General features: G+C 41.9%; 1 protein-coding gene across 2 annotated transcripts in view; it reads left to right on the top strand.

Moving 5' to 3' along the window:
• Positions 1-21,139, top strand: part of GPR176 (G protein-coupled receptor 176) — a 133,030-nt gene that overhangs the window by 85,901 nt on the left and 25,990 nt on the right. The window lies entirely within an intron of this gene.

The following is a 21,139-nucleotide window of genomic DNA, read 5'->3' as shown; positions in this document are numbered from 1 at the left end:
TTAAGTGCAAAACATATGGTTTTTCTTTTCTTCTGTTTCCTCAGGAATTGAATAATACCTACCTCAAGTTTAGCTCAACATAGATGTTTTAACACAAATTAAATAATAGGACACTCAGAATATTATGATGCTGTATTCTTCCAAATTCCTCGTGGACTATTAATGTCAAACTCCACTTTTCATTAGCAATAACTGCTTCTCAATTTGAAAAAAACTTTTTTTCTTTTGACTAATTAATGAGAATCAAAAATCATTTAGGAATTTAAAAAGTTGGAAACTGAAGGAAAGAAAGAAAGGGAGAGGGAAGAAGGAAAGGGAAAAAGAAAAGAAGTATCATTATATTCTCAGAATTATACTATGGACTATACTGAATCTGTTAAAAACTAATTAAAAATTGTATAAATGAAGATCTGAAAAAGAAAGTTGGAGACCTCTCTTTTCCTTTTCTTCTAGTTCACGATAAGAAGATGAAGTCTGAGCAGAGAAACACAATGGGGTATCTTAAGTTTGACCCACATTTGACTTGAGCAAGTTAGGCATTCATTTTAAGGGAGCTCCAGAAGATGAAGTTGAAAAGGGCAGGTTTCCTAGATATTAATTTTTGGCTATTCGAGATTTACTTTTTAGTGTCCTAAATTTTTTTCCCTTTATTGGAAAACCTAACCTATTAACCCATAAAGAAAGATATTCAGAATGCATTCAGTTTGGCCACTGTACCTTGATGCTTTTGACCATCTGGACCAGGCAGGGCAACTGCAGATGAAAGTAGCTGTTCTGGGAGAGCTGGCTCTTCCCATGGAGTTGGGCTCAATCCAGTTCATTAAGAGGTTGTTTGGTGTCACCAGTGGACTGCCTCAGGTATGACCACGTGAAGGGACCTGTGAGCAGTAAGGATTTTTTGTTTATTTAGTTGCTTGTTTGCTTATTTGTTTTTATGGTTTTATCTGTTAACTGTTGATCTTGTACTTATTTGATAAGATGCTGGATATTGCTGGGCTGGGGTCACTCCATCTTTACTCCAAAGTGTACAGAATAGGGAAATACTTCATTGTCTCTGGGTGTTCAAAATATGAAAAAGTCCCTGCTTCCCCAAGTCTGTTCATGTTTTATAAAAAAAGAAATTGCTTCCTGAAGGACCTGACTAAAGTAATGTGATGAATATTGATGACAGTGGCAGAGACGGGTGGATGTTCTCCAGAATCCTTCCCTACTCTTCAGTAGAGTAAAACGCTGAGGCTTTAGGTGGGCCTGTGACAACCCAGAATAAAGACAGGCACCATGGCAACCGTTGTGGTCACACGATTGATGCAAAGTGTCACAGAATAGCTTCTTGGAACTTTTCTATAAGACGGTTAATACTGGCTGCCCCTTTCCAGCTTCTTCATCTTTTCTTCCACGCTGCTACCAGAATTACAGATGTGCTTGCTGGGACTCTGGTTGCCACCTTGGACTATGAGAATGAGGGCTTGGTATTTGGGATGGAGGAACAGTGTGCTAGAAAAATGAGGAGGATCTTGTGGGTGAGAACCTGGACTGCCTGTCTCTTGGATTTTTATATGAGACAGAAAGAATCTTTGTCTTGCTTTAGCAATTATTATGTATTTAGCCAAATCTAATGTTAAGATATATATCAATACTATCTTTTAGGAATGGAGATTTCATAACTTCTGGAAGCTTTCTCATCTTTAATGATAAAATGCACATTTTTATGGGGCTGGCACTGTGCCAGCATCCCATATGCCAGTTTGAGTCCTGGCTTTTCCACTTCTGATCCAGCTCTCTGCTATGGCCTGGGAAAGCAGTGGAAGATGGCCCAAGTCCTTGGGCTGCTGCACCCTCATTGGAGACTCAGAGGAAGCTCCTGGCTCCTGGCTTCTGATCAGCCCAATTCTGGCCATTACGACCATTTGGAGACTCACCCAGAGGATGGAAGACTTCTACCCCTCTCTGCCTCTCTGTAATTCTGCTTTTCTAATGAATAAATAAATCTTTAAAAAAAAAACCCACATTTTTATTTTTTAAAAAGTATCTATATTGTAATCTATTTGTTTTCTTTTGTCCAAGTCTCTGAAAATGGAGAATAATGGATTCTCTTCTTCCTCTTAAACTTTTTTTTTAAGATTTATTTTATGTATTTGAAAGTGAGAGTTACACAGAGAGAGGAGAGGCAGAGAGAGAGGTCTTCATCTGCTGGCTCACTCCCCAGCTGGCCGCAACAGCAGAGCTGCACCATTCCGAAGCCAGAAGCCAGGAGCCAGGAGCCTCCTCCAGGTCTCCCACATGGGCGCAGGGGCCCAAGGACTTGGGCCATCTTCCACTGCCTTCCCAGGCCATAGTAGAGAGCTGGATTGGAAGTGGAACAGCTGGGTCTTGAACTGGCGCCCATATGAGATGCTGGCACCTCAGGCCAGGGTGTTAACCCAATGTGCCACAGGGCCAGCTCCAATTTTCCTCATAATCTTTACAGGATAAAGGATTTTGTTTTGCTTTTACTTTATAGCTGTTTGTCCATCAGTGGACTTAGAACTTTACTATAAATAAGTATCTTATTTTATGAGAAATATTCATGGCTAGACCTTTTTTTAATTAAGAGAATTTCTATGCTAGTCATGGGGTTCTGAGCCTGCCTGTGATTTGCTATTACATCAAGTTTGCTATTAGCAGAATGAATAAGCTCTTTGTTGAACCATGAAAGGAGGAGCCATAAAATGTACTTATGTTGTATCTTGGGATAATTAGTAGGGAAAGAGGTGTGTGTGTGTGTGTGTGTGTGTGTGTGAGAGAGAGAGAGAGAGAGAGAGAGGGAGAGCAAGAGCATCCTCATAGCAAAATACATCGTGGTTTCTAGGGGAGCAGGAGGCACATGCTAGTAGGAGAACAAGGTTAGATTCCTCTGGTGCAGGTAATTGAGACTGATGTCTGAGATGCTAGACGCATTTCTGTGCCAGCTATTTTAGAATATTATTTAGCTGTTTCTGACTTTCATGGGATACATAGTCCCTGCAAAACATCACTAAATCAACCCTTAAGGGACCTGGGATTGAATAAGTATTAGGATTTCCCTCAGTTTTTGTGGCCCAGTTTTTAGGAACAAACTGATTGACTCTTTTTTTTTTTTTTTTTTTTTTTGAATAAAAGCTTTGGGGCCGGGGCTGTGACGAAGTAAGTTAATCCTCTTCATGTGGCGCCGGCATCCCATATGGGTGCTGGTTCTAGTCCCGGCTGCTCTTCTTCTGATCCAGCTCTTTGCTACAGCCTGGGAAAGCAGTAGAAGATGGCCCAAGTCCTAGGGCCCCTGCACCTGTGTGGGAGACCTGGAAGAAGTTCCTGGCTCCTGGCTCTGATCGCTTCAGCTCTGGTCTTCGCAGCCATTTGGGGAGTGAACCAGCAGATGGAAGACGTTTATGTCTCTCCCTCTCACTGTCTGTAACTCTACCTCTCAAATAAATAAGTAAAATATTAAAAAAAATTAAAATTTTATTGATATCCTTGACTTGTTGTATAATTCAGTTTTAAATTATGCAGTTCAGTGTTTGTGTATTTTTTAGCGTATTCATTGAATTGTGCAACCATCATCACATGATCTAGAACATTTTTGCTATTCTAGGCAGATACTCCATGCTCACTGACATTTCCTTTCCCTCCAAATACTTTTCTGTACCTTTAACCACCACTCTACTTTCTGTCTCTAAGATTTGTCTATAATGGACATATGTAAATGGAATCTGTGTATATGTATGCATGTTTTTTTTGTCACTGGCTTCTTCACTTTGCATAGTGTTTTTGAGGTTTTTCCGTGTTGTGATATACATCAATACATCATTTATGTCTATATTTATAATTAAATAATATTCTATTGTATTGATAGAGTGCATTTCTCTATTTTTTGTAAATGAATATTGAGTTGCTCCCACTTTTTGTCAATTATGAATAGTGCTGCCGTGAACATTCTTGTAGGTGTCTCTGTGTGGATATGTTTTTATTTTTCTTGGATATATACCTAGGTGTGGAATTTCTAGGCATGGTAGGCAGCAGAAAAATGCCCTCCACCCTATTCTTTCTCAAAGATGCCCGTGTCCTTAGCCTTAGGTACTGAATATATTACATCACACAGTCATTGGACCTGAAATTAAAGATATAGATGGAATTATGGTTGCTAATTCCTCACATAAAAATAGGGAACTTTCCCTGGATCGTTTGTATGCCCAGTATAATCCAAAAGCCTAAGCAGGAGACAGAAAGAGTCAGAGTAATGCAATGTGAGAAATATTGGCTGTTGCTGGTTTTGAAGGTGGAAGGAAACCAAAAACTAATGAATGTGGGCAGCCTCTACAAGCTGGATGAAGCAAAGCAATGGATTTTCCTCTGGAGCCTCCAAAAGAAACAGATGAGTCCTTGATGATACCTGTTGAGACTCATTTTGTACTTATGACTTCCAGAACTGGAAGATAACTCTGTGTTGTTTTAGGTCACTAAATTTGTAGTAGTTTGGTATAGTAGCAATAGGAAACAAATATATTGGATCATATGGTAACTTTGTGTTTAACCTTTTACATTTCCACCTGCAGTGCATGACAGTTCCAAGTTCTCTGCATGTACACCAACACTTGTTTTTACCTGTCTTCTTTAATACAGCCATCCCAGTGGGTGTGAAATGATCCTCATGTGGTTTTGATGTGCAATTCTCTGATGGCTAATGATGTTGAGTGTCTTTTCATGGCTTATTGGCCATTTGTGTATCTTCTTTGGAGAAATGTCTATTTATATCCTTTATCCATTTAAAAATTGGGTTATCTTTTTATTATTAAGTTATAAGAGTTCTTTACACATTCTAGACATATCAGACATGTATCTTGCAAATATTTTCTGCCAAGAACAAAGGTAACCCATGTTTCTATGGTCTCCAAAATGGTCCTTCCAAACTTAACCTGAAGACAACTATTTCAACTTTTAATGACTCCAATTAGCTTAATAAGTTTAAAAGTTTCAAGAATTATACAGTTTGATCTTGAAATGCTTGAACACTATGCTGTAAATATGGAATATGTGGAGGTTTTTACTTACAGAGATATTGATTGCAGCAAAGCGCAGTTCTGCTTTTGTTGGTTCTGTGTTTATGTGTTCCTGGCTGAAACATTCTAGTAGTTTTTATTCCTTATTTTCCTTGTTGTTTCACACTTAACATTTTTAAAGTGGGTTATATTTTACAATCAAAGTGTTATTTAAATTGAAGGCATGGCTTAGAATCAAGAAAATAGAGTACTAACATTTTTTATTTTTTCCCCAGAAACTTTTTATTTAAGGAATAAAAACTTCATGCTTTTCATGGATACAACTTTTGGAATATAGTGTTTCTTCCCACTGTACCCACACTCCCATATCCTCTTCTTCCTCCCTGTCCTAGTTCCATTCTTATTTTTTACTAAGATCTTTTTTAAATTAACTTTATGCACATATGATTAACTCTATACTAAGTAAAGAGTTCAACAAATTGTATGGGAAAAAAAAACTGTTCCATAACAGTCAAGACAAGGGATATTCAAGTCATTGCATCTTGAAGTGTTAATTTCACTTCTGTGGGGAGCAACTGGGAGCAACTCAGACTAGACTGTTACTCGAATTAAGACTTATTCTATGCATCTGCTCTCCCACAATATGGCGCTGGGAGAGGAGGAAACAGCTTCTACACAGCTGCCTCCAGTTCAACCAATAAGCTGCAGGACCTGCTCCTGATTGGAGGAGAGCAGCGTACTCGGCGTGTGGGTAGCAGAGTTGGGATTGGTGGAAGAGGACTATAAAGGAGGAGAGAGACAACATGCACCAGGAACACCTGAGGAACATCTGAGCAGCCCCCGAGAGAGCTGGCCGGCGGTGTGCTGCTCCCCCGTGGAAGTGGGGAAAGTGGCAGGGGGAACCGCCCTTCCACGGAGGTGGAAGGCACGGTAGCCAACCCGGGAAGAACCAGCAGCAAACCCGGGGAGGGCCGAGCAGACGAAAGAACAGCGCAGGGTCCTGTGTCGTTCCTCCACGAAGAGGGGGAGCAACAACTTCTAAAGATTACCTTGGTTTGTTTGTCTTTTTGGCACTGGCTTATTTTATTGAGTATGATGTTTTCCAGTTTCATCCATCTTGTTGCAAATGACAGGATTTCATTTTTTTTACTGCTGTGTAGTATTCCATGGCATACATATTCCCATAATTTCTTTATCCAGTCTTCAGTTGATGGGCATTTGGGTTGATTCCATATCTTAGCTATTGTGAATTGAGCTGCAATAAACATGAGAATACAGATAGCTTTCATATGCTGATTTCATTTCCCTTGGGTAAATTCCCAGGAGTGGGATGGCTGGGTCATATGGTAGGTCTATATTCAGATTTCTGAGGTGTCTCCATACTGTCTTCCACAGTTGCTGTAGCAGTTTACATTCCCACCAACAGTGGATTAGGGTACCTTTTATCCTACATCTTTGCTAGCATTTTTTTTTTTTTTGATTTCTGTATGAAAGCCATTCTAACGGGGATGGGGAAAAACCTCATTGTGGTTTTGATTTGCATTTCCCTGATGAGTAGTGATCTTGAGCATTTTTTCATGTGTCTTTTGGCCATTTGGATTTCCTCTTTTGAAAAGTGCCTGTTTAAGTTCTTTGCCCATTTCTTTACTGGGTTGTTTGTTTTGTTATTGTTGAGTTTCTTGATTTCTTTATATATTTTGGTTATTAATCCTTTATCAGTTGCATAGTTTGCAAATAATTTCTCCCATTCTGTCAGTTGCCTCTTCACTTTGCTGAATGTTTCTTTGGCAGTGCAGAATCTTCTCAATTTGATGTAATCCCATTTGTCAATTTTGGCTTTGATTGCCAATGTCTCTGGGGTCTTTTCCAGGAACTCTTGAGCACTAACATTTAAATCTCATGTCATTTGTAGATATTTTTGCTTTTTCTATTTTGCAGAGTTTGGCATTTATCACAGAAAGAGGAATCACTTGTTAATTGAAACCTGATCTGTTGACTCTAACTTTATTTCCCCCTGGTCATTCTAACCACTGGTCTCACTAAATTCCTTGCTATTGTCATATTCATGCTGTGCAGCCTGTCTGTGTACCTCGGAAGCTCCCTCTCCCAATCCTGCTTCTCACCAGATCTGCCTGAGCCTCCATCCAAGACAGCACTGGTGTCTCCCTTCTGCTTCTCACCCAGGCAGATGGATCCTCCCTCCACTGATCCCAAAGTGCCTGTGTGTGTACGCTAGTCCAGTGTTGGTAACCACTTATCCATCGGCCCAACTCTGTTTTCAACTCCTTGAAATTTTGTTTTATTTTAGTAAACCTGGTACTTAGCTCAGAGCAAAGGCATCTTACCATCTCAATAAATGTTAACTAAACTTTGCTGTTGTTTTATATGTCATCCACTGGTTACTTATGATCAACAGGTGATAGTTTCTTAAGTAAAAGATGGAAAAATGGGGCCGGGTCTTCGATGTGGTGGTTAAGATGCCTGCACCTTACGTGGAAATGCCTGGCTTCAGGTCTCCACTCCATTTCTGATTCCAGCTTCCTGATAATGTGCACCTTAGGAGGCAGCAGGTAATGCATTGCTCTGGTACTTGGGTCTCTGTCACCCTCGTGGGAGACTGAGATGACATTCCAGGTTCTTGGCTTTGGTCTGACCCAGTCCTGACTATTGTGGGCATTTGAGGAGTGAACCAGTGGATGGAAGATCTCTCTCTCTCTCTCTCTCTCTCTGTATCCTCCCTCCATTTCTCTGTCTTTCATTCTGCTTTTAGAAAGACAGAAAAATGGTCAAATAATGAATGTAAGTTCTCAGCAACACCTGCATCCCAGTTGTCTTATGATGCAGAATAAATGCAGTGATTTGCATTCTATGAAATATTCACACCAGGAACAATACCAAGATTTGTTTATTTAGCTGATGGGATAGAGATTTTATATGTATATATTTATATGTAAATGAATATTTGAAGGTCCTTCAAAAAGTTGTCAAAAATAAGTTAATTGGGTGCAACAGATTTTGAAATTTGTGCGTAGTTTTTCATAGTATGCACTTTCCAGGAACTTTTTGAAGACCCTCTCCCCATACAAAGTATTTGAATTCTTTGAAACAGAGAAGATAACATCTACTTCCCAATTAATATTTATTAGTCATCCTTGTATGAAAATTGCAGCCTTAGTTAGGATAACAACTTATATGGAAAACCTGGTGGAGCAGCTCAGGTGCTACCAGCTCAGGGGCTGGGGTGTTCTACTTGGGGCAGACTCCACCTGTTTCTCTGCTCAGAAGACACGTGGACGGAGGAATGGGTCAGTTTTGTCCAAGTTTGCACATCAGAGCTGAAGAGGCAGGTAGCCAACTATTCAGATAGCATGGAGACAGTGCTAATGAAGTCGAAACAATAAGCGTAAATATTTTACCACAGAGAGTACAATCAGAGCAAAGGTCTTCCTTAACTAATTATTTTTAACCAGAGTCTGTCAAGCAGCTTCTGCTCTCAGGCCCTTTCTGCTGGGTCCTAAGCACACCCTTTGTTCCTACGATGACTCGCTTTTCTCTCTAAATACCTGCATCCTCCCTCTACAGAGCTTTTCTAGATTGAATCCCAGACCATTGTAGTTCCTCCAGTCCTGTGTGCACATTTCGCCTGTGCATCTTTGGTGTTCTTTCTGATCTCATGGCTTCCTTACTCACACCAAGATTTTTCACGGATCTGTTCCTGCAGGGTCCAAATCATCTCAAGTGATACATCTCTGGTCTTTATTCACCAGGAGTTGTATTGTCCGTGTTACTTCCTCTTGAGGAGGCAGTGTGATGTAGTAGTTCCATTCTAGGAGTCTAATTGCCTGCATCTGAATTCCAGCTCCGCTCTTTCTTATTTCTTTTCTTTCTTTCTTCCTTTTTTTTTTTTTTTTTTTGACAGGCAGAGTGGACAGTGAGAGAGAGAGAGAGAGAGAAAGGTCTTCCTTCCGTTCACTCCCCTAATGGCCGCTATGGCCGGTGCGCTACGCCAATCCGAAGGCAGGAGCCAGGTGCTTCTTCCTGGTCTCCCATGCGAGTGGGAGCACTTGGCCATCCTCCACTGCCTTCCCGGGCCACAGCAGAGAGCTGGACTGGAAGAGGAGCAACTGGGACAGAATCCGGCGCCCCGACCGGGACTAGAACCTGGGGTGCCGTTGCCGCAGGCGGAGGATTAGCCTAGTGAGCCACGGTGCTGGCGTGCTCTTTCTTATTTCTATAACCTTGGGCAAATCATTTAACTTCTCAGTGCCTCAGTTTCCATTATCTGTAAAATGGGGTTGGGTAGTATTTATCTCATTGGTTCTTCAAAGATCTCATGATATATGTAAAGACTTAGGCAGTCAGTAAGTGCTCACTAAAAGCTGGCCAGTAGTAGCACTCTTTCCAATATTAGTTTACAAAATGTGCTTACATTCTAGTTACTACAGCCTAGATCAGCAAGCTGTACACTTATACTGCAGGGGGAAGGTAATTTAATGAGCTACACATCATCCCACCTCTGCTGTCAGTTTTGAGTCTTGGTAGAAGCAGTGGTTGTCTGTTTCCAGTGCTTTGCCTAGGGGGCAGGTGAAAGTCTCCTTAAATTCCTTATTGATTCTTCTGGTACTTCCCCTCACCTTTTTTTCTTTTTAACAAGAGCAGGCTTTTCTATTTTACTGGAGCAGAGGAAAAATCACACTTTTCTGATTACTTACCCAGCTCCCAGGGTGAATTACAAAGAACCGTGTCTGGCACTTTCCATTCCTGCTGGTAAGGCTGCTCTCTCAGTCTCTGCCAAGTCTTCCATCCCTTCAGGTACCTGTTAGCTTCCCTTCCAGGTGGCCAGGGTCCACTCAGTGCTTGTGTTAACCCCCAAAGAACCAGGCAGGAAACCTGAGCAGCATCTGGCCTCAGGCGAAGACAGGCAAGCAGGAGGTGCGGGTGTCTCATCAGCCCCTCCACTCAATGTCTTCCTTCTCTGTGGGTTCTCCTGACAAGGTGTTTTGCCAAGATACATGTCACTCAGGCTCTTTTACCCACATGGGCACCTCGCTGTCCTAATTAAGGATGTTTCTGTGAACTTGCTGTCACAGCTGTAAAGTAATACTAACATTATCTTCCCCATTCTCAGGAGTTAAGGGCCAGAAAAACAACTCTAGGTGTATCTGTATTTTAACAACAAACTTTTAGAAATAGAAGCGCTAACCCCAAAGGTGACATTTTCAGCATCAAACCAGACTGATCAGAAGTAGAGAGGTGTGTGTGTGTGTTTGAACAAACATTTTTCTTTTCATTTCTTTAGTTTAAAAACAAATGAAGTCACACATTGTGGGGAGCAACTGGGAGCAACTCGGACTAGACTAAGTTACTGGAATTAAGACTTATTCTATGCATCTGCTCTCCCACAATATGGCGCTGGGAGAGGAGGAAACAGCTTCTACACAGCTGCCTCCAGTTCAACCAATAAGCTGCAGGACCTGCTCCTGATTGCAGGAGAGCAGCGTACTCGGCGTGTGGGTAGCAGAGTTGGGATTGGTGGAAGAGGACTATAAAGGAGGAGAGAGACAACATGCACCAGGAACATCTATCTGAAGGAACACCTGAGCAGCCCCCGAGAGAGCCGGCTGGCGGTGTGCCTCTCCCCCGTGGAAGTGGGGAAAGTGGCAGGGGGAACCGCCCTTCCACGGAGGTGGAAGGCACGGTAGCCAACCCGGGAAGAACCAGCAGCAAACCCGGGGAGGGCCGAGCAGACAAAAGAACAGCGCAGGGTCCTGTGTCGTTCCTCCACGAAGAGGGGGAGCGACATAATGGTGCCGTGACTCGGATAGGAAATCTAGGCAGGGTTTAGTGTCGTTCCTCCGTGAAGAGGGGGAGTGACAACACATTTATTATGCCATCTCGTGGTTCCGCTAGTTAAGGTGATGGACATTGGCAGTGTGCGATGTAGTCTTCCACGTATCTTTCTGTGTTCTCACAGGAATGTACCATGGTGTGTCTTAATGACAGACATTGAGGTTACTTTCATTTGGGAGTCACTGTCAACAATCCTGCAACAAACACATTTGAACATGCAACCTTATATATTGATTTGGTTATTGATGAGATATTGTTGTAAAAGTTGAACTGTGCTCAAGGTACATGCATTTAACAGAAACTGCCAGGGTACTTTCCAGATGTCTGTAGCAATCCACTTGCCCACCCTAAATATAAAATGATGCTTCTATCTCTACCCTTTACTACTGGATCTTTTTATTTTGTCTTTGCCAAGCAATGGGGGAAGATGGTTTCGCCTTTTTTTTTTTCTTTTTTTTGACAGGCAGAGTTAGATAGTGAGAGAGAGAGAGAGAGAAAGGTCTTCTTTTTCCGTTGGTTCACCCCACAAATGGCCGCTACAGCCAGCGTGCTGTGCCGATCTGAAGGCAGGAGCCAGGTGCTTCCTCCTGGTCTCCCATGCGGGTGCAGGGCCCAAGGACCTGGGCCATCCTCCACTACCTTCCCGGGCCACAGCAGAGAGCTGGACTGGAAGAGGAGCAACCAGGACAGAATCCAGTGCCCCAACCGGGACTAGAACCCCAGGGTGCCGGCGCCGCAGGCGGAGGATTAGCCAAGTGAGCCACGGTGCAGGCCGGTTTCTCCTTTTAGTTTTTAATTTGCATGCTTATCATTCCCTTTGGATGTGCTAGGTCAGTGGTCAAGTTTCTTTCTTGAGGGTGGACCCTGGTGGCATCTTGGGAATGCTTTCAGCCCCTGCCCCCACTTCCCAAGCTTGGCTTCCTCTTTCACCAGGCAAAAGCTGAAGAAGCAACTTCAGTGAGCATGATGGATTTTAGTCATAGAAGCTGTTGTGCGCTGTATGAATTTAAAACTAACAAAAAGATGGATTTCAAGCAAATGCCATTTAGAAAGGTTACAGGAATGAGGAGGAAAAAATAGCTAATGTATGTGCACAGTTTCTAGGAGTATTCTGACTTTTCCCAGCTCTCTGCAGTAGACCTGCTATTCTGCTGTGTCTTTTGCTGTACGGAACTCAGAGGCACCCCCTGCAGGAGGGGAGGTCTTTCTGCTTGACTAGTGTGTCAAGAGAGGCATACAGGGAAACCTAAGGAGTCCCCAGAGCTGTGCAGCTTCTCGACTTTCCTTTCACCTTCCCTGCTAAAATGAGGTCCTTCTTTCCTGAGAGTTTCCTGCTTTTAAGGAGCCCTAAGATGTACCCCCTGTCAGTGTTCTTTGCTGAAGAGTGACTGAGTTTTTCTGGAAATGACTTTCCATCTCTGCTTCAGCCACAGCTCTCAGTTCCTTATCTGCTGCCCTGCTCTGGCTTGCTCAAATTGCATATCTCTTGGATTAGTGTGTAACTGCAACCTTGGGGACCAGTTTTTTTTTTTTTTTTTTTTTTTGTTTTTTTTTTTTTTTTTTTTTTTTGTGGATTGTCTCTTTCCTCCAAGGCATAAGGGTTGCTTCTGAAAATCTTCCTCTCCTTCCACTCTGTCCTCTTCCTTATCTAGCAGACTATAAAAGTAGGCACATCAGGATAATGCTTCCCCTCTCTTGGTGATGCTTTTCCCAATAAAAGGCAGTAAGTGTGATCTGGGAGACAGAGCAGTGAGGTTGGAGGGTCTGCCTGACCAGATAGGCTCGTCACTGAGTCTGTGGCAGATTGAGAACACATCCAACCCTTAAGCAGTACATCCGGAAATGTTTCAGTCATCCATTTGGAGAAGCAGGTGGCCTGCAAATGGTGCCTCGCCCACAAAGCACAGGGCACTGGCACAGACACTACTCCTTCTGAGTCTTTTTTTTTTAAGTTTTTGTTTATTTATTTGAAAGTCATAGTTATAGAGAGAGAGGGAAAAAGAGATCTTCCATCTGTTTGTTTACTTCCTAGATGGCCACAATGGCCAGGGCCAGGCCAGGACAGAGTCAGGAGCCAGGAGCTTCATCCGGGTCTCCCACATGGGTGGCAGGGCTCCAAACACTTGGGCCATCTTCTGTCGCTTTTTCCAAGTTCATTAGCAGGTAGTGGGATTAGAAGTAGAGCAGCTGGTACATGAGCTGGCGCCCATATGGGATGCTGGCATTGCAGCAGTGGCTTTACCCACTACAGCAGCAGTTATACTTGATGTACCAAAACACCGGCTCCTCCTTCTAGGTCTTGATATAACGTCTTGACCAATGATTGGCAAAAATCAGTAAGAAGTGACAGTGTCTGTTGCAGACAAGACTTTGGGGGGAACAACAGAAAATAAGCATTTATACACAAGCAGTATCATTTTTAGTGGCAAAACTCAGTAAACAAAGTGATTGACAACTTATAGGACAAAGACTAAAAAATAGTGATAATCACATCATAGAATTTATATTGTAGAAATTTCCGCACAATGTATTGCATATATATACATATAAATAATAGAATTCTGTTTTTTAAAGACAGTTATTTATCTGAGAGGCAGAGTTAGAGAGAGAGAGAGAGAGAGCGAGTGAGCTCTTCCATCCTCCGGCTCATTACCCAAATGACTGCAATGGCTCAGGGCTGGGCTGGGCTGAAGCTAGGAGCCAGGAGCTTCATTCTGGCTTCTACCTGGTCACTTGGGCCATCTTTTGTTACTTTCTTGGGTGTATTAACAGAGAGCTGGATCAGAAGTGGGGCAGCTAGGACTGAACTGGTACATATATGGAATGCATCTCTGTCTCTGTTAACTCTTTCAAATAAATAAATAAATCCTAAATAAAACAAAACTGTTTCATTGTGAAAAGCAGAGTAAAGAATTACAGAGGAGAACTTTGAAATTTAAAGCTGCTATACCTCCTTGTCCTCACACTACTCTAGGGGGCGCCATTCACATTCAAGGTCTTATATTTGTTTATTATAATTAACAGATGGCAATGAAAGGGCAGCTTTCTGATTCTCACAATGTTTAGTGGCGGGTCAGGCTAGACTTCTGCATTTTGTCTTTACAAGCAATAGGAAAGCAATGAGTTTCAAGAAAGGGGAGGAATGGGGCTGATTGCTTTTAAAATGGTCAGGCTGGTTGTTGTGTGGGGAACATGTGAGATGGGAGGCGATTGCAGTGGTTGAGGTGAGGAGTGAGAGGCTCTAATGTTGATGGAGAGAAGCGGGTGTGTTACAAATATATTTTATGGGTGGAGTTGATAGGAGAAAACATTGGGTTGGATGTGGGGTTGAGAATAAAGTGTGAAGGATGATTCCCACGTTTCCAACATGAGCAACCAGGGGGATGGAGGTAAGGTTTTCTGAGATGGATCATACTGGAGAAGGAGATTTGGGAAAGAAGGTCAAAGGTTTAGTTTGTACATCTTAAGTTTGAGATGCTTGTGGGAGTCTAAAGTGAACATGTCAGGTGGACATATGGATAATCTGATTGGGAAATGGATTTTTGGGTCTGTGTCTTCGATAAGAGGTGAGTGGAGCAATAAACATGGGAGTCATTAAAATTTCATCTGAAATAATCTGAGGATGTGGGAAGAGTATAGCAGGAGAAGGACCAAGACTGAGCCCTGTAAAGGAAGAGAAGTGGCCAAAGTGGTAGAAAACCAAAAAAGTCTGCTTTAGATGTGTGGCTGTCAGTCTCTAATGTACATCGGGGGACAGAAACAAGACCTTTGGATGATCTTGTTAAAGTTATCCCATAAAGTAAAAGAAGATGCTGCCACCATCACACCCTTACTGCCATCTTGCCAACTTTGCCCCTGGTGTTAGTGACTGATGTGCCTCAACTATTTTGTACCCTTAAAGCTGGCCACTTGGCTGGTGCCGCGGCTCACTAAGCTAATCCTCCGCCTTGCAGTGCTGGCACACCGGGTTCTAGTCCCGGTTGGGGCACCGGATTCTGTCCCGGTTGCCCCTCTTCCAGGCCAGCTCTCTGCTGTGGCCAGGGAGTGCAGTGGAGGATGGCCCAAGTGCTTGGGCCCTGCACCCACATGGGAGACCAGGATAAGTACCTGACTCCTGCCATCGGATCAGCGCGGTGCGCCGGCCGCGGTGGCCGTTGGAGGGTGAACCAACAGAAAAGGAAGACCTTTCTCTCTGTCTCTCTCTCTCACTGTCCACTCTGCCTGTCCAAAAAAAAAAAAAAAAAAAAAAAAAAGCTGGTCACTTTTCAAGCAAATCATACTCTGCCAGCAGAATAGCTACATTTTCCAGTTTCATTAATTTTACTGCTGATGGAAAGAAGTCAAGCTAAAAAACTCATTTTATGGACTATTAGTTGTTTAGGTTTTGGTGTTTATTATACTTCGAGCAAGACAAAGATTAAATAGGAGATTTACTCTCAAGAGTTAACAGAGGGGCCGGTGCTGTGGCATAGCAGGTAAAGGTGCAGCCTGTAGTGCCGGCATCCCATATGGGTGCTGGTTTGAAATCCAGCTGCTCCACTTCCAATCCAGCTCTCTGCTATGGCCTGGGAAAGCAGTGGAAGATGGCCCAAGTCCTTGGACCCCTGCACCCATGTGAGAGACCCAGAAGAAGCTCCTGGCTCCTGGCTTTGGATCAGTACAGCTCCGGCCATTGCGGCCAATTGGGAAGTGAACCAGTGGATGGAAGACCTCTTTCTCTCTCTCTGCCTCTCCTTCTCTCTCTGTGTAACTCTGCCTTTCAAATAATAGATAAATAAATCTTTTTTAAAAAGTGAGTTAACAGAGCTGCATCTAGGAGAAAAGTGGAAAGGATTTGGATTTATTTTCCTTAAAGGAAGGGCAAGTAAAACCTAGCATTCTGAAGGAACAGTATGTTGTGGTTTCTCAGTGAATTTTGTGATGCCTTTCATGGATTCTAGAAATAAATATATTAATTTATAGTCAGATGATGATCAATAAGAGAAAGTTCACAAAGGATCATACATAATATCAAAGTTATTTAACAATTACCATGGATGAGGCAGTGTTTGGCAGTTTTTAGGACATCATTTCATTTATTACAACAGAGCTGCAAGGTAAATTTTATAGTCCCCATTCTGTAGATGAGAGAAATAAGACAGAGTCTATGCAATATGTCTAGGTGACAGGCCTCAGCTTATAGTGGCTTAGAGTAATAGACATCCCTCTCTCAGAGTTTCAGTAGGTCAGAAATTTGTGAGCAACTTGGCCAGATGTTTCTAGCTCAAGGTATAGTTAATTTGCAGCCAAGATGTTGAGTGGAGCAACAGTCACCTAAAGGCTTGAGTTGGGTTACAGGATCAACTTCCACATTGGCTTACTCACATGGCTGTTGGCAGGATGCCTCATTCCTCCCATGTCTTCATAGGACTGCTTTGGGTTTCATTGAGACATGACAACTGGCTTTCCCCAGAACAAGTGATTCAAAAGAAATTAAAACAGAAGTGGAGATACTATAGTCTCAGGGAAGAGTTAGGGAAAAAACTGCAGAGGAAACTCTTCTGGAATTAGAGGGACACGGTGGACCTACATGGAGGGCACAGGCACCCACGGCTCAGGAGCCCAGGTGCCAAGGGAGTCTCCGCTCCAGCACTGGAAAGGGAGTTGAAACGAAACCGCAGTAGCCCAAGACACTGGCAGAAAAGTGGTAGGAAGAGCCTAGAGGGAACAAGGCTTGGAGCCCCGTGTGGGAAGGTACACCAGCCTAACTAGAGGAGAGAAAAAAAAATAAAAGGGACTGGTACAGACACGATTCTCTCTCTTCATTCACCTTACAAAGGCAAGCAAGACAATAGAGCAGGCACCATTTTGGATATACATAACAGCTGTGCCAGCTTGGGGCTGTGCCCACCTTCAGCCAAGCAGAAAAACCTGACTCTGGTGGGGAGAAATAACGGGAGACTAAGACCTAGTGAATGTGTGGAGCTTATGAACCAGGACTGTGAAAAAAAATAAAAACTGAGGGGTATGGGGCCAGCACTGTGGCACAGCCGGTTGAAGCCCCAGCCTGTAGTGCAGGCATCCCATATGGGCACCGGTTCGAGTCACGGCTGCTCCAATTCCAATCTAGCTCCCTGCTAATGCACCTGGGAAGGCAGTGGAAGATGGCCTAAGTCCTTGGGCCCCTGCTTCTGTGTGGGAGACCCTGAAGAAGCTCCAGGCTCCTGGCTTCGGATCAGCACAGCTCTGGCCCATGTAGCCATTTGAAGAGTGAACTAGCAGATGGAACACCTCTTTCTCTCTCTCTCCCTCTCTCTGTAACTCAAATAAAATAAAATAAAATAAAATAAAATAAAATAAAATAAAATAAAAAAACTGAGGGTGTGTGGGAGAACACAAGGTTTGGCTGAGATGTGAGTAGTCTTGGTGGGAGACGCCACAAATTCAAGCGGCCTTGGCTACGCGGTGAGAGACATTGCAGTGGAAATCTGAGCTTACACTGAGGACTGCACAGATCCTTTGTGTGGTCCTTGGGACAGAGCAGACAAATATTATACCCACTGGGGCTAGCACTCAGGCACTGATTGCCAGTGAGGAGAAGAGCTCAGCTGAGTGGAATTACTTCCCTTCTGAATAAAAAAAAAAAAAATAAAAGAGAGAGAGAGAAGATTTACCACACCAAACTTGGGTGTGTCACCTTTGGCACACCCTTAACCCTGAAGAACTGAACAGAGCTCTCTGGCCACACCCACCACAAGCCTCTAGAGGTTCACCAAAAGCAGACATTCCACTTAATCTAGGGTCATAGTATAACGAGAAAAGCCACCACAGTGAAAAAAAAAAAAAAAAAAAGGAAGAAACCAAAGAATATCTCCACAATGCCAAACAGCAAACGCAGAAACCGAGGAAACAAGAACAAGGAAGACATCATGACTCTCCAAATGAACATGACACTCCAATACAAGATTATGAAGATGATGAGATAGAAGAAATGCAAGATACGGATTTCAAAAAATTTATGATAAGAACATTTAGAAGTTATCAAAAACAAATGCATGAACTACAGAAATCCATACTGGATAGGAAAGAAAATCTCTTTCGTGAAAATGAAATCTTAAGGAGGAATCAAAATGAAATGAGGAATTTAGTAGAACATGAAATTGAGATATTGAAGAGAAACCAAAATGAAATGAAGAATTCAATAGAACAAATGAAAAACACATTTGAGAGCCTTAAAAACAGAAGAGAGAATATCGGACTTAGAAGACAGAGCACAGGAAAATATACAGTCAAACCAAAGAAAAGAAGAGGAAATTAGAAAGCTAAAAAATATTGTTGGGAATCTACAGAATACAGTTGGGTTCTAGGAGTTCCTGAAGGCATGGAGAGAGAGAAAGGATTAGAAGGCCTTTTTAGTGAGATACTAGCAGAAAACTTCCCAGGTTTGGAGAAGGAAAGAGACATCCAAGAACAAGAAGCACATAGAACCCCCAATAAACATGACCAAAGAGATCCTCACCATGACACATTGTAATAAAACTCACCACAGTGAAACATAAAGAAAAGATTCTAAAATGTGCCAGAGAGAAACATCAGATTACTCTCAGAGGATCTCCAATCAGACTCACAGCAGACTTCTCATCGGAAACCCTTCAGGCTTGGAGGGAATGGCGAGATATAGCCCAGGTACTAAGAGAGAGAAAAAAAAAAAAAAACCTGCCATCCCAGAATATTATACCCTGCAAAGCTCTCATTTGTGAATAAAGGTGAAAAATAGACCTTTCATAGCAAACAGAAATTGAAAGAATTTGTCACCACTCGTCTAGCCCTGCAAAAGGAGCTTAAAGATGTGTTACACACAGAAACACAGAAATATGGCCATCAATATGAAAGAAGGTAAAGGAAGAAAATCTCAGTAAAAGATCACAAAAAGTTCAAAGTATATATTAGAAATATCTTTGGGAAAATGGCAGGGCAAAGTCACTACTTCTCAGTAGTCACATTGAATGTAAATGGCCTCAACTCTCCAGTTAAAAGTCACAGACTGGCTGAATGGATTAAAAAACAAAACCCATCCATTTGCTGCTTACAAGAAACACATCTTTCCAACAAAGATGCATGCAGACTGAAAGTGAAAGGTTGGAAGAAGATATTCCATGCCAACAGTAACCAAAATAGAGCAGGTATAGCCATCTTAATTTCAGACAAAATAAACGTTAACACTAAAACTGTTAAGAGAGACAAAGAGGGGCACTATATAATGATTAAGGGATCAATTCAACAGGAAGATGTAACTATTATAAACGTATATGCACCGGTTTATTTAAAAGATATGTTAAGGAACTTAAAGGGAGACTTAGGCTCCAATACAATAGTATTGGGGGGCTTCAATACTCCACTTTGAGCAGTAGACAGATCAACCAGACAGAAGATCAACAAGGTAACAGTAGATTTAATCGACACTATAGCCCAAATGGATCTAACAGATACCTACAGAACTTTTCATCCTATAATAAAGAAAACACATTCTTCTGAGCAGTACATGGAACCTACTTTGGATTGACCACTTACTAGGCCATAAAGCAAGTCTCAGCAAATTCAAAAGAATTTAAATCATACCATGCATCTTCTCTGACCACAGTGGTATGAAGCTGGAAATTAGCAACTCAGGAATCCCTAGAGTATATGCAAACACATGGAGACTGAACAACATGCTCCTGAATGAACAGTGGGTCATAGAAGAAATCAAAAGAGAAATCAAAAACTTTCTGGAAGTAATTGAGTATAACAACACAACATATCAAAACTTATGGGATACAGCAAAAGCAGTGTTAAGAGGAAAGTTTATAGCAATAGGTGCCTACATCAAGAATTGGAAAGGCAGCAAATAAATGATCTATCAATGCCTCTCAAGGATCTAGAAAAACAACAGCAAACCAAACCCAAAACTAGTAGGAGAAAAGAAATAATTAAAATTAGAGAAGAAATCAACAGAATCGAATCCAAAAAAACATTACAAAAGATCAGCAAAACGAAGAGCTGGTTTTTTGAAAAAAAAAAAAAATAGACAAAATTGACACCCCATTGGCTCAACTAACTAAGAAAAGACCCAAATCAATAAAATTAGAGATGAAAAAGGGAATGTAACAACAGACACCACAGAAATAAGAAGAGTCATCAGAAATTACTACAAAGAGTTGTATGCCAGCAAACAGGGAAATCTATCAAAAATGGATAGATTCCTGGACACATACAACCTACCTAAATTGAACCATGAAGACACAGAAAACCTAAACAGACTCATAACTGAGTCAGAAATTGAAAGTCCATCCCAACAAAGAAAAGCCCAGGACCAGATGGATTCACTGCTGAATTCTACCAGACATTTAAAGAAGAACTAACTCCAATTCTTCTCAAGTTATTTAAAACAATGGGAATCCTCCCAAATTCTTTCTATGAAGCCAGCATCATCTTAATTCCTAAACCTGAAAAAGATGCAGCAGAGAAAGAGAATTACAGACCAATTTCCCTGATGAACATAGACGCAAAAATCCTCAATAAAATTCTGGCCAATAGAATGCAGCAACACATCAGAAAGATCATCCACCCAGACCAAGTGGGATTTATCCCTGGTATGCAGGGATGGTTCAATGTTCACAAATCAATCAATGTGATACACCACATTAAAAAAAACTACAGAAGAAAAACATGATTATCTCAGTAGATGCAGAGACAGCATTTGATAAAATACAACACCCTTTCATGATGGAAACTCTAAGCAAATTGGGTGTGGAAGGAACTTTCCTCAATACAATCAAAGCAATTTCTGAAAAACCCACAGCCAGCATTCTATTGAATGAGGAAAAGTTGGAAGCATTTCCACTGAGATCCAGTTCCAGACAGGGATGCCCACTCTCACCACTGCTATTCATTATAGTACTGGAAGTTTTAGCCAGAGCCATTAGGAAAGAAAAAGAAATTAAAGGGATACAAATTAGGAAGGAAGAACTCAAACTATCCTTCTTTGCAGATGATATGGTTCTTTATTTAGAGGTTCCAAAGAGCTCTACTAAGAGACTATTGGAACTCATAGAAGAGTTTGGCAAAGTAGCAGGATATAAAATCAGTGCACAAAAATCAACAGCCTTTGTATTCACAGGCAATGCCATGGCTGAGAAAGAACTGCTAAGATCAATCCCATTCATCATAGCTACAAAAACAATCAAATACCTTGGAATAAACTTAACCAAGGACGTTAAAGATCTCTACAATGAGAATTACAAAATCTTAAAGAAAGA

This window comes from Oryctolagus cuniculus, chromosome 12, assembly GCF_051225735.1.
Source record: "Oryctolagus cuniculus isolate XC-2025 breed Fujian yellow rabbit chromosome 12, ASM5122573v1, whole genome shotgun sequence".
NCBI classification, from domain to species: domain Eukaryota; kingdom Metazoa; phylum Chordata; class Mammalia; order Lagomorpha; family Leporidae; genus Oryctolagus; species Oryctolagus cuniculus.
The sequence above is the reverse complement of the archived record's forward strand: the minus strand, read 5'-3'. Positions and strand labels throughout refer to the sequence as shown.